We start from the raw sequence: 13,520 nt of genomic DNA, 5'->3' as shown, positions 1-13,520 counted from the left end.
GAAAAATGAAGGGCAATGTGAATAAAACCGAAACATGACAGCACAGACCAGGCTATGACATTTTGTAAGGAATAAAAACTGGCTAAATTAACCTACAAAATTAGTAATCTAGATAGTGGTGCGTAGGGGGTCGGGGACAAGGAAGGGCTTCTGTGTTACTGATACTGGAATGTTGCTTAATCTGGATGCCGTTTGGATGGGCCCTTTTTGTTTATGAAAATGTGTCAAGTTGTACACTTCTAATATGTACATTTTGTGTGTGTTTACTGTGATTTCACACAAAAAAAATTTCAATGAAACGGTGGAGTTCAAAGTAATACAAAAATACTTGATAGCTAAGCACAAGAATAGAAGACAGGAAAAAAAAAATCCTGGAGTCTTAGCTAACCACAGGCTGAATGTGAAATAACAAGTTAGTGTTATTAGAAGCAAAAAAAAAGAGTTAGCCACGGTTCTAATAAAGGATACTCATATGACTTGCAGAGAATGGAAAGTAATTCTTATATGATATATTGTTACTCCCTTGAACACTGATCAGAATGATGAGTAATTGTGATTAACACCCATAAAAAAGACATTGAAAACTAGAAGGGATTCAGAAAAGAGCACTAGAGGTGATCAGAGATATAGAAAATAGGCTCTCAAAAAGCACAAAAGTAACACACTTTGAAATTTGGGTGTTGGTCCTCTTGATAGTTGCAAGATGATTCCCCTAGCCTTCCTCTAATCCTCACTTCTTTTCCTTCTTTATTGGCAAGTGGACTTGAAGAGTGACATGAGCCATTTGATGTTAATTTATTGAGCAGATATGACAATGTCATTCTGAAAGAAAAAAGATGTTCGTTATTAAAAAGCACTAGTCGTATTAATTAAGGTTGCTTAGCTTAAAAAAAAGACTTGAAATAACTGAGGATTTTTGAGATTGGAGTTTATCAGTCTTTCTTCACTTACGATAAAAATGAAAATATCAATAATTGGCCTTAAAATAAAACAAAGATTTCAGCCGGACACCAGAAAGATTAGATAAATGAGTGAGTCACAGGTCTGGGGACACTCAAGAGGAGAATTAGGATATTCGACTAGGCTCAGTTCTTTTAACATCATGATTTTCATTATCTCCTGAGTAATGAGTTCAGTTTTATTAATAACAATAGCAATACTTTACATTTGTAATGCCTTTGAGTTTTCCTCCAGGGACACTTTTATGCCCATTTGCCTCAGCTTAGGGCTGCCAGAGTGAAATCTGTCACTAAAAGGAAGCTCCCCAAGGCAGCCAGTGGGCAGGCCTTACAGTCCTGGGGCTCCGAGGGGGCCAGGGGGCCTGGGAGCAAGCCTGGCAGGCTGGGGGATGGAGGTGGGACTGCCAGCTGTCACCGGTCACCATGGTGACCTCACAGCCGGCAGCTGCTCTCCCCACCATCAGGAAGGTGTCTGAGGGGATTCTAAGGCAGGTCAGGTGGATAACAAGTGTCCCCAGCCCACAAGAGGCCTAAAGCCTGGAGGAGTCCTGCCGGCAGAGCCGTCTCTCTTGGGGTTCCCAGCAGAATTCAGGGTTCACTTCAAAGCAGGTTTTGCCAGACCAGCCTAAGAAATGTCTCCAGGCACTTACAAATTCCTCTTGTTAGTTGCCCTGGGAAAGTCTGAAACCTGGAAAGGAAACCATGATTGAAGGCTTTTTTGAAATTGGAAGTGGAATAATGTGGAATCTCAGATTTAGTCCAAGACTGTTGCCTTGTCTGTCCAATATTTTGTCCAAGTTGTTGCTGTTGCTCATGGGGGATCCTCCTTTACCTCCCCAGACCTGAATCCTAAAGAGGCAGCTGCCCTTCGTCTCAACAATCTGTTGTCCCTTTATCACCAACAGCCCCTCTGCCCCTGGCCTATACACTCCAGCCCCTGGGCCTCAAGCTGCAGGGAGCTACACCCCCTCCACAGCACCTGCCTCCTGGCACACACAAAGCAGAGTCAGGGCCAGTGCCCCGAGGGAGCCAACAGCTGGCAGGCCATTTCTCAGACTGGCAGCCAGCCCTGCCATGCTTCAGGGAGGAGGAGAGGGTGAGGGGAGTTCTTGATAGGGGGGTCTCTCAAGCAAGACATCTGCTCCCCTGGCCATGAGATCTGAAGGGTGGATGGAGGAGATCTGAGGGGGCGGGTGGCAAGGCAGGCCCTGCCCCGCAGCTGTGCCAAATGTGGATCCCTCTCTCTACTGTGTCTGCAGCCTTTCCCTTTCATTCCTGCCTCTGCCCCCCTCCCCTGCTCCCCTCAGCTGGCGTCTCAGGAAAGAGAAGTATCACAAGCAACTGCCACAGCAAAACAAAGCTGTCTGCTGGCGGCTGTCCCAGCCTGCTGAGGCTCCCCTGCTGCCCCCCATTCAGGGCTTTTCCCTAACGTGCTGCTCCCCCACCCCAGCCAGGTCAGTGCAGCACCCCTCCTTATTCCCTGGACTGATCTGACACCCCTGTCAGATGCCAGGAGGATTTCTAGGCTGGAACCTGTAGGCCAATTGCCCACACCACTTCAGGCACTGGCCCCTTGGGGACAGAAGTGACAGATGAGGGACTTCTCACTAAATCTGGAGCCTCTCTGGCAAGCTCCCCAAGAAGCAGCCCCTCCACCCTGTCAGCTTTTCTCTTTTTCTCTTCTTTTGGCCAAAGCTCCAGGACTCAGTTGGGGCAGAGGGGGATTTTAATCCTACTTGCTGGGGGATTTCAGGTTGGGTGATAGCAAGTTCAAGAATCCAAAGCTAGTTCTATGAGCCTGGTTGGAAGCAAGAAAGAAGCTGTCATTATGCCCTGATTAGCATAAGGATTAAAAAAACAAACAAACAAATGAGCAACCTGCCCTTGGGTTCTTTTGAGAGAACCATTTACAAAATGACTGAGGGGCCCAGACTTTGGGTTGCCCAAGTCTCTCCTGCAACAGGGTTTTTTTTTTTCTTCAGAAATACTGATGACTGTGCTCAGGGCATGGAGCCATGATCTTGAAGTGAGATGGCACCAAACAAGACCTCCTTGTCTAGTCGCCTCAAGAACCTTATCCCCTGTGACCTGACAGACCATATATAAGGAAGCACTCTCCGATTAGCCTAAACAGTCCATGAATGCTCCTTTTTGCAAATCTGTCAGTCTGTGCAACAGCTAAGTGTCAGGATGGCCACTCTCCACTTGAGAGCCCCTGACTGCCACCCACCACTGCCTATGGTGTGGTGGCATGTAATCAGTCTGCCCACTTGCTTCTGGTTTCTGTTTTTTGCAGAATGGACTTAAACCTGCCTTCTCACTCTCGCAGTAATGCAGAAACGCTGTCAGCACAGGACTGAGGGGTACTGAGGGGCCCCAAACTGTTAAGGGGTGCATGGTCTAAAAGGGATACCGTCATTTGCATGTATGAAAGCAAAGGAAGCAGACTCTTAGTGTGACAGATTTTTAACAGAACTGGTTGCACATTTGAAAGGATTTCAAGTAATAGTTTCAACAAAAACTCCAAAAATTACCTATCCCTTCATGAACAAACACCCAGTAAAATAGGCTGGGCCCAAAGTGGGGCTACTAAGGGCCAAAAGCTTTCCACAAGTCTAAGGTAACTTCTTGTGGGGAACCACAAGAAAGGGATTAGGCAGGTCCCACAGAGCTGGGACAGAGAGAGACATTCAAAATCCAAATTACGCCACATCAAGCTAATGGCTGCCAAGCTAATGGCTCAGCCAAGGACCAGGAACAGCCTCCCCGAATGTCTCTCACCAATGTGTCTCTTCCAAGAATCCCTTCCTAGTGTCTCTCTACATGACTTTCCTTCATATCTCCTCCAAGTATCAAGTACAAGTAGAAGCCAGAAAAACAGTAAGTACTCATGTTCGGTTATAAGCCAAGCGTAACTGCTTAGTTAGCTCCACACCTCATTCCCAGCAGCCCCCATTCAAGAAATCAAGTTTGTGGCATGCTGGGAGCTGTAATCCTGAGTGCCTGAGATCTCTTCAGCACCTGAGAGCTCTTCAGTATGAGATGGGGATGGAGTTTGTTCAGGATGTCATACATGGGCTCAGAGTTAGCTGCTTATTGTTCCTCTAACACTTCAGAAGAACTTGTAGGCAATGAGCTTGTCTTATTGGTGACTCTGTCATTTCCTCCCATTGGTCATCAGCCACCTGCAGCATGGCGACCTCTAAGAGTCCCCAGCCCTGGGAATTCTGTGAATAGCACAGAACTGTCACCGGCTCAGGTTCCAGGGAACAAGATCTGCAAATCAGAATATGCACTATGTGTCCAAAGAAACAGTGCGTGTGTGTATGTGCACACACACACACACACACACACAACTTGGGATACCCATACTCCCTCCCCAACTCCCTGTCTATTGTCCCACTTCTTCTGCCATCACTGAGAACCTTGATGTCACATCTCTGCTTCTCTGCTCATATCTTCACATCATCATCTAGTGACAACTGTTTTCCTCTATATTTTGTCAAGTGACAGCAAAGACTATTTGGTTTTGACCTAGGACAATGATTCCCTTCTTCATAGCTCATGAAATGAATTGAATCCTCCGCATCCTCCACTAATTCCCAGATCAGCCGCCTACCTCCAGAGGCCCTGGCCCTAGGGCCCAGCCTAACATGAGCTGGCCTGATTCCCTCGACTCTTCAGCTTCTCACCACTCACACCAAAGCAAATGGAACATATATTTTAATGAAGTAAGCAAGTTCCATGCTTATAATAGGGCAAATTAGGGGATAACACTCAGGCTTACAAGGGAAAACACTCAGGCTTACAATAGGCTTTATCCTCTCAGGGCTACCTCTCGAGAGTGTGTGAGAGTTCATTTAAAAAAAAAAAAAAGGATTATCTCTTGGCATGAACCTTGTTAGCTTTCTGTCCTTATAACATTACAACCTAAGGCCCTGGAAGCCCACCAAAAGGACATAGTGTGAACAGCAGTATCCAGAATGACTTTGGAAAGAACATTATTCTGGTGGGTGTCAACCATGGCACTTCTCCAGACTTGTTTCTGTGAAAAATGATGATGAACATGCCTGCCTGCCTCATAAGATCTTTGTGAAGAAGAAATGGGATGTGAACTAGGAGAGAACTTCAGAGAGCCCAGGAAGAGCCCTTTGGAAGAGCCCTGCCAAATAGAGGTGGTAAGCCCTCAGAGGTGGGTGCACAGGAAGGCCAGGTGGGCCCTAGGTCAACAGAGGAAGGGAAGGCGGCTTTGCCCATCCTGACCTTTTGGGCCCATGTCCCTTCCTTTTCAACAAACCGCCCGAGTGTGCGCCTACTTTGGGGCTGAAATGTGTCCCCCCCCTCAAAAAAAGATTCATAATTTGAACTCAAAATCTTCATTACCTCAGAATGTGACTATATTTGGAGATAGGCTCCTTAAAGAAGGAATTAAGTTAAAATTAGATCAGTGGACTGGGCCCTAATCCATCATGACTAGTATTCTTAGAAGACAAGGGAGTGGTTAGGACACAGGCACATATAAAGGGAAGACCACGCAAAAAACACCAGGAGAAAGAGACCATTTACAAGCCAAAAAAGAAGCCTTAGAAGAAACCTCTGTATATTAATATAAATATACATATGAATAAAGTACCTGCAGCCTGTAATATAAATATATTTTTTGAAATGCCTTGAAAAAGTAATATTTTGATTTTTTACAGGTGTCAAAATAGTCTCTTAAAATCGCACATTAAAAGTTAATATGCAGACAGAAATGAAAGACCATCAACATATAAATATTCACAAAACCTACCAACACTTTAATCCCGGGCGTCTGGCCTCAGAACTGTGAAAAAAAGAGATTTCTGCTGTTGAAATCACCCAGCCTATGCTAAAGTATTATGGCCGCCCTAGTGAAAATATAGCCCCTTATCACCTTTCTACTCTTCTTTCACACTGCTGGGTGCTGTGTCTCTCAAGGGAGTTGCTCCCGAGCCACTGAGCGAAGCACCTGAGAAGCCAATGTACAGGGCCTGGTCACAGCTGTCATCTGTCTAGTAGGGTGTGGGGACATTTTTAGTCAAAGATGCCCACTTCAGGAGGTCATTTTGTCATGCTGCTCAGACATGGAGGAGAATGAATATGTGTCCTATCTCACACCCTTCACTTTCCTGCTCTGGTGGGTCTCAAAAGAAAGAGCTTATATGGGTGTTGGTATCCCCTGGGGTGATTGATAAAAAATACGGACTCCTGAGCTCACCCACAGTGATTCTAAATCAACCAGAATACAGTGGGCCTAAGAATCTGTGCTTTTACCAAATTCCTAGGTGAACCTGAAGCTCAGTCATGTCTAGAAATCACTAACCTGTCTGCCACCGTGTGAGGGACACCCCTGCCTTTCAAGGGCCTTGTGGAGGTTGGGTTGCTATGTGTGAGTAAGGTTGAGAGTTTGGATATTAGCATAGCTTCGCAAAAGATGCAGCATGTTAACCCACAAACACCCACCAACTCTAGAGATAACCGCTGAAAACCCCCTTTGTGACACATTGCCTTGCCTCCTGTTTCCTCTCTTCAGTGGAACCATTACAAATGGCCTCTTGCCAGAGCCACACATCTTGGAGTGTTGCAGCTTGCAGGCTGGAAGAAGGTGTCAGATTCAGGTTCCTCTATTTACCTGCAGGAGACTGCATTTGTGAGAAGGAAAGGCCTTCCCCAGACCACAGAACCGGCCAGAGCTGGAGCCAGAGCACAGGTTTCTGGATATCTTGGGTTCTTCCTTTTACAAATGCACAATTACCCACTTCAGCTTCTAAAGATGATTGACAGAAAAAAAAAAAAAAAGACTCTGAGAGGGCTGAGCACCTGAGCTGTGTTTCGTTTTATCTCAGTAATCCTCACTATGACCCTATCTTGCTAAAACTCATTTTCCACATTTTATTTCAGAGAGAACTACCCAGCATCCCAGACAAAAGAGCTGAAGTCAGGACTCATCCTAGGTCTAACTCCAAGTCCTAGATAGCCCATAATCTGGGGACAGGGGATGTGTACTTCTCAAACTGCCGCCTGGAGCTAGAAGAGTACCAGGAACTCTCCACTGGGCCAGCACTGGGAATTTATTTCTTTTGTGGCCACAGCCCGCTCTGGTCAGGAGTCCTTCTGTCCCACCCAGGAGACTTTGCAGACCCCCACGGGATGGGGGCAGGGTAGCACACCTGTACTAGGAACCATGGTGGCCCCACCAGAAGAGATGATTTCTGTCCGGACATTGATGACAACTGGCTTTGGAGAGCATCCTTGACTTTCTCTTGGCCTCTTATTATTATGGGTGCTTTGGTAGAGGGAGAGCTACACCTAAGGGGGAGAATACTATATTGTCAAAATATCAAAAAAAGTATAAAACATTGGGCCTCCCCGGTGGCGCAGCGGTTGAGCGCTGGGTTGCGAAGCTGCCCACAGCCTCTGCAGCACCAGTTCGATCCCCGGCTGCTCCCTGGCCACCAGAGGAGGGTCCCACATGGCGCGCAGACCTCTCCTGCCGCCCGCTGCTCCCCTCAGCAGTGTACTTCGGTCCTTCTGCCTGCTCTGCTCCCCGCTCTGGCTCTGGTGAATTCTCTCACCCTCCCGCGCTTCTGACTGTACCCAGTGCTTGAATAAATAAATAAAAAAATAAACAAACAAACAAATAAATCTTTAAAAACGAAAGAAAAAAAAAAGTATAAAACAATGATACTTCATTAATAAAAATCAATAAAATGGGACCAAAAGTGGTTGAAAATACACTTTGCAGCTAGTATAAACTTGCTTCACTGCCTTCCTGACCTCTGCCCCAACACACGGACTCATAAACACACATAAGTGGCCCCTTCATCCCCACACTCCTTGCCTCCTGACAGACCTATGCTTTTCAGAACTTTCCTGACTCCTCCCCAGTTCTTCATCTCATGATTTGGTGAATGAGAATATTCCCAGCCTTCCCACGGAGAACACCTATTCTTCAGGTAGTTTAGTTCAGAGGCTTTTTAGGTAGTTTCCAGTCTTTCCTTGGAGAAGGAAGAGACAATCTCTCAGAAGACACCATTTTAAGCCCTCCTGGATTTGGCTAAAGGATTTGCCTTCAAGGGTCTGCAACAAATTGTGCCCAAATGTTTGTAGACGCTGAGGACCTGCCTGCTGCCAGCCTCACAGGGCCTGGGTTTTGCTCCCATAGGCATTGTGGCCCTTCAGAAGAAGGTGAGGTGGTGACTGCCCTCCTTATCCTGGCTGGGTATTCACAAGCCTGTGAGCCAAGGGGCTGTCTCAGGGCTGTCTGGGTGGGTGCCAGGGCATGGGAGAGACAATAGAGAATAAGCCCTAGGGCCATTTTCTCTTCTGAAAAGATCTTCATTTCCACACTAATTGCAATTTCAGGAGTGCCTCAGTTTCAGACTCAGCCTTATTTGCTGAGTTGTCTTATTTAGCAAATTGCTCCTGGCGTGCTTTCTCTACCTCCTTTTCCTTGGCTAGACATGGCCAGTCAAAAATTGACAGAAAAAAAAACACAGCTCCAAATTAGTGCCTTGTCTGGGGTTATTATGGAGTTTAGGACAAATCCCAAATGGGTCTCAGCTGTTACAATGCCAACCTGAAAGGTACCTCAGCTTTCCCCACCTCATCTTCATTCTGTCTGCTGACTATAGGTAAATTCCTTTTCCTCCAATCTTTACTAGCTGCTATACAAACCAAGGACCACATAAAGGCCAGACCAGCCCCTGTGGGAACCAAAGGCCTGTTACCCAGGACTGGACAAAACTATCACCTTTGAAAGGCTCTTTATACTAGTACTTAATGAGGCAAATGCAGGTAAGGGCTGAACTGGCACTGACCCGATGTGTATGGGAATGTTGGATTTGCAGGCTAGGAAAGAGTTACATGGATGAGAGCAAGGTATTGTGGGCAGGGCTAAGCAGGGAAACCGACCAACACAGCGGTTTTGATTGGTCTAATTAGAGATCTGTTCTCATATTGCAGAGGCAGGAGCTAGTGTTTTCAGTACTTTAGGGCAAAACCAGGCATCATCTTAGTGTTTTGAGCACAGAGGTAAAGATGAAAGCATTGTTTGTAAAGCGTAGGAATGCGAGGCGGTATAGTGTACTACAAAGTTCATCTACCTTATCTCAGAGGCCTCCGGTGTAGATTCCTGCCCTTCCAGCCCCTTCCTACTCTAACCTACAATCGCCTTCTACGGAAATTAAGATTACAAAATTGCTATATTTCAAATGGGTCCATTTTCTACTTGATGCAAGTCATAAGTTGGTCTGTGTCTTCATACTTTGTCAGTGGTCCCTCTTAAGACTGAAGACAAGTCCTAGGTGAGAATTTTATTCACTTAAGGAGAGGACTGACCTTAACAAAAGGGTTCATTTTTACTTTCAGCTTTTCATTCTCTGCTTTGCTGGAAGATGGAGGTTAATCATGCCATGTGCGTTTGTCCTGGTTTCCGTCATGAGAACAGGGATTGTGACGTCTGTGAATGATCTGGGGAAAGAATATTAGCGACGACTGCACCCTGATTGGCCAGCTGTGCAGTCCTCTCCACGGGGGGCGGCAAGCAGAGTCACAGATGCAGAAAGGCAGGTGATCCAACAAGCCCACTGAATACTTGGCACTTGGGTCTTGGTCCACCCCATTCAGTAGGCCCATCCTCTAGAGAGGCTCAGCAAGCCGGAGGCTGGGGGCGACGCCCTGGGGTGCAGTGGGGCGTGGCCGTCCTTGTGTGCACCCCAGCTCCAGGGTTTTCTGGAACCCTGGACTCCAGGAGGACTCCCTCTCCCTTGCATCCCGGGCCGAGTGGACGATGCTGGGATCATTGCTGGAGGAGGTGGCACGTGTGTCCCCGTCGCTGTCCAGTTGGGCGATCATGGGCCCTGTCAGGACACGAGAAGCAGGTGTTTCTACCCCCACCCCCACCCCCACCCGAGCGCCAGCACATCACGACTCTGGACTCTTGCGGGAAGCACGTCAGCGGCCGGGAAAGCAGCTTCTCTTTGAGCCACATCCATCCGAGGCCTGTCGGGAAGCCTTGCACAGACACTCACGCGCTTGGCCAGAGTCGAAACGAGAGCCCTAAAATCATACACTGTCGCAAGGCCCCGAGGTGGCGTTGACGTGCTAGCCAGTCTCCAAGACGGCACCCTGGCTGCTGGGCGGAGGGAGGTCAGAGACGGTATTTACAGCTCTGCAGCAGCAGCCGGCGTGCGGTAACCACGGCAACAGCGCCGGCCCCCCGCGTAGCCCTCCACCGCCCACGCGCCTCCCCGAGGCCCCGCCCCGCACGCCACGCCACGCCCCGCACGCCCCGCCCCGCCTCCCCGGGCTCGCCATTGGCTGGCTGCCGAAGCCGCCAATCATCGGCCGCGTCGCCTTACAAAGGGTGGGGGACGCCCCGTGCCGGAAGCCGCGCTGGGTGCGGGAAAGCCTGCCTGATGGCTTAATTGAGGTTCACGTAAACTCCAATCAGACATGCAAGACGCTAGCAGGATTATCTAATCGTCGTTAAATAAGGGGCCAATTATGTTATCCGAGCAGCCCATAATAAGCCGTCCTGGAATGGTTTCTGTGGTGAAGCGTCATTGAGTTCCGCGCATCCTGGATGTCCGTCGAGGCTTTATTCATCACTGCCTAGTTCAGGGTCACTTGCCATCTAGCGAGCTTTGTTTCCTCAGTGTAGAGAGGACTGCACGGGCTGTCAGAACCTTCCAACTGCACATTTCTAAGATCTGAGGAGCATGAGTCACCACCTGGGGACAAATGCTGGTTAGCATTCTGGCCTGAACCTTACAGCATCAAAGAAGAGGGGAGGGGTACGGGGTAATTTGCTTTACAGGGGTAATTTGCCTTTGCTTTTTTGCTTTATCTCTGTCTTCAGAGAAAGAAAGAGCTGTCTCACTCCCCTATGCCAGACGGGGAAAAAAAATCAATAGGTGTTTTATCGGCAAGGGAGAGGAATTTTCCATCTAATCCAAGGAAATGTGGGAAGACTCTGGGCTGAGGATTGATAAATAGTGCCTGGTGTCAGAGCCATGAGGTGCCATAAATAATTCCATCCAACCCCCTGGTTTTACAGAGAGGAATCTGAGGCCCAGCGACCCTAAGGATCTTGTGCAACGCCTCCTAGCTGTCTGAGACGGCTAGAAATCCTTGTTCTTTCTGCCACACCATGCCTGATAGCTCTGTCCATCGCTTTCCTCTGGCACCCATGTTTGCGCTGCCTCCCCCTTCTCTTTCTCCCATTTGTCCAATAATCATCCGCAACATACAAGTCCAGCCTTTGGAACCACATAAGCAAGGATCAAGATGATTTTTCTGATCCTAGTCATGGCACGTTCTTTGAAAACAGAAAGAAACTGCCTTTAATTTGACTACAGTCTGACGTTCTGAAGCAATCCAGTGAGGCTGCAACGCACAGGCTTTGACTTTACAGGATTTACAGCTGATTTCACAAACTCTTCAAACCTGAAAGAGCAGGGAGATGAAGAATTTAGGTCAGCAGTATATTGACTGATGGCTAGATTCTTGTTTCCCAAATGTTCGAAACGCACAACAGAATCTTACGGATTTGGTTCCTATAAGGTTTTGCACCCATGTAAAAATAGTTTTCCTCATTTTCCCAATCCAACTTTATTACCTGCACCTACATCTTGCACAGCCTCCAGTACCCCAGCATCAAACTTATAGCAAACCCCTATACAATTTCATCGATATAGCACAATAAATAGTTGCCCTGGAAGAGCTTACAAGGCAATTGTTGCAGCAGACTGCCTGCATGTAGACAACCTTAACAAACCTACCTGAAATGTTCCCACATTCCCACTAACCTGTGGGTACAAATGAAGTCACATCAATATTAATACCCAGGCAACTCAGTGGTGGAATCCAAGCTTAAAGAAACATATAGGATTAAATATAAAAGTAATCAAATACTTTTTTCCTGTTAAGATTAATGTTATAGAGAAGTTAGGAAGTCTAAAACATACAAATATTTAAAAAAATAAATAATCCACAATATTACTACCCAAATATGTTACTATATGTGGGGTAAGGAGAAAGTGTCAGGCTTTTCTGCCCTCCCGCCATTAGGATAGATGAGGGAACCCTGTGGTCCTGAATGCATGCCTGATGGCGGCCACCTGAAGTGGGTGCGCCTGGGCTGAGAGACTGAGTTTATAAGGGCGTTGCCGGGACGCCAGCAGAAGCCAAGAATGAACAGAAGCCAAGAGAAGAGAAGCAGTAGAAGCAGAGAAGCCGAGAGAAGAAGAAGAGAAGCAGAGAGAACGCCGGAGAGCCCAAACAGAGTGAGGATTTGCTGGGGGCTGGGAGGCCTGCCAGCCTCCCAGTCCCCCAGCACCCCTGCCTGCTGTGTACCGGGTAAATCCCAATAAAAGACCTGCAAAAGCCACTGAGGACTCTGATTCCTCCTTTACCCGGTCTGCTGGATCAGAAAACCTGCACTGTGTCCTTCCTGTCCCGACACTATGTTAGTTAACACATTTGCTGATAGTGTTTTGGTATATTTGTAGATTTTTTCCCCCTTGTACATTACTTTTTTAACAGAATTGAAATTAAATGACAGTAATTTTATAAAAAAATTCATATCCAGGTTTTCATAATTCAGAACCCCACCACCATAATTGCAAGTCCTAACAGTCACTTCAAACCGTCACTTGCCTATTGCCACCGATGGCTTAGCCTCTCCCATCTCCCTGCCATTACCTGTGGCTGTTTCTTGGGAATCTCAGATCACAAAACCTGTGAAGAATCGAAACACAATGTTGCTGGGCAGACTCTAAGCCCTCTAGGAACAAAAGATTCCATGTTGTGTCCTGATGCTGACAGGCCAGTCCTGACCTCTGGGTCTCCCTCCCCTTCATACTCTTCGTCCCCTGTGCCTTGTTTCTCTGTCTCTTCCCCCCTCAGCCAGATGCAGAAGTTTCTCCTCCTGCAGCCTTTGCCTTTCTAGTCCTATAAATAGCGCTCAGGGGCCATCACTCAGCAAGGCCTTTCATAGAACTAATCTCTGAATCCCTGTGGTGTGGAGACACCATTATCACCTCCCAATATTTCCCCTTCCCTCTTTCCCCCACCCCACACACCCCATAGCAGGGTATGAGAAAAATCAAATGGAATTTGTCCCAGACTTCCCAAAAAGATGGTATTTGGGGGATTGGCAGTGTAAGAAAAAATTTCAAACATGAGGATGGTGCAGATTTGGGTCTTTAATAAATAGTAAGCAGAACATTCCAGACAGAAAGGAAGGCAGCAAGTTAGGATTGGAAGATCATGATTAGAAAACACTGAGCATACCAGATTCTCCTGGAAAGGAGATGGTATCGAAAATAAGATTTAAAACAAAGAGTCCATGTGTCAAGACAGACATAGAAAATTTCAAATCAAGTCTTCAGAAAAAAAGTTGAGATAGGAAGTATAGGTCATCCACGTCCAGGAGAGGAATGCATGTCTGAGGTGAGTCTGTTTTTTTTTTCCTTTGTGGATGATCTGTTGCATCTCTGGAAACTTTTCAGATATTCTTAATTTTGCTATGATTTA

At 47.1% G+C, this 13,520-nt stretch overlaps 1 long non-coding RNA gene across 1 annotated transcript; it reads right to left on the bottom strand.

Annotated features, from left to right (window-relative positions):
* Positions 1–378: 378 nt before the first annotated feature.
* LOC119244628 (uncharacterized) lies at positions 379–9,858 on the bottom strand. The gene is made up of 4 exons (XR_005125092.2): positions 9,321–9,858; positions 7,151–7,289; positions 6,613–6,747; positions 379–822 (listed from the first exon to the last, which is right to left on the bottom strand). It is a non-coding gene; the product is annotated as an uncharacterized LOC119244628 (long non-coding RNA).
* Between the last annotated feature and the right edge of the window lie 3,662 nt (positions 9,859–13,520).

This window comes from Talpa occidentalis, unplaced genomic scaffold (genome assembly GCF_014898055.3).
Source record: "Talpa occidentalis isolate TD23 unplaced genomic scaffold, MPIMG_talOcc4v2.1 talOcc4.14, whole genome shotgun sequence".
Taxonomy (NCBI): domain Eukaryota; kingdom Metazoa; phylum Chordata; class Mammalia; order Eulipotyphla; family Talpidae; genus Talpa; species Talpa occidentalis.
The sequence above is the reverse complement of the archived record's forward strand: the minus strand, read 5'-3'. Positions and strand labels throughout refer to the sequence as shown.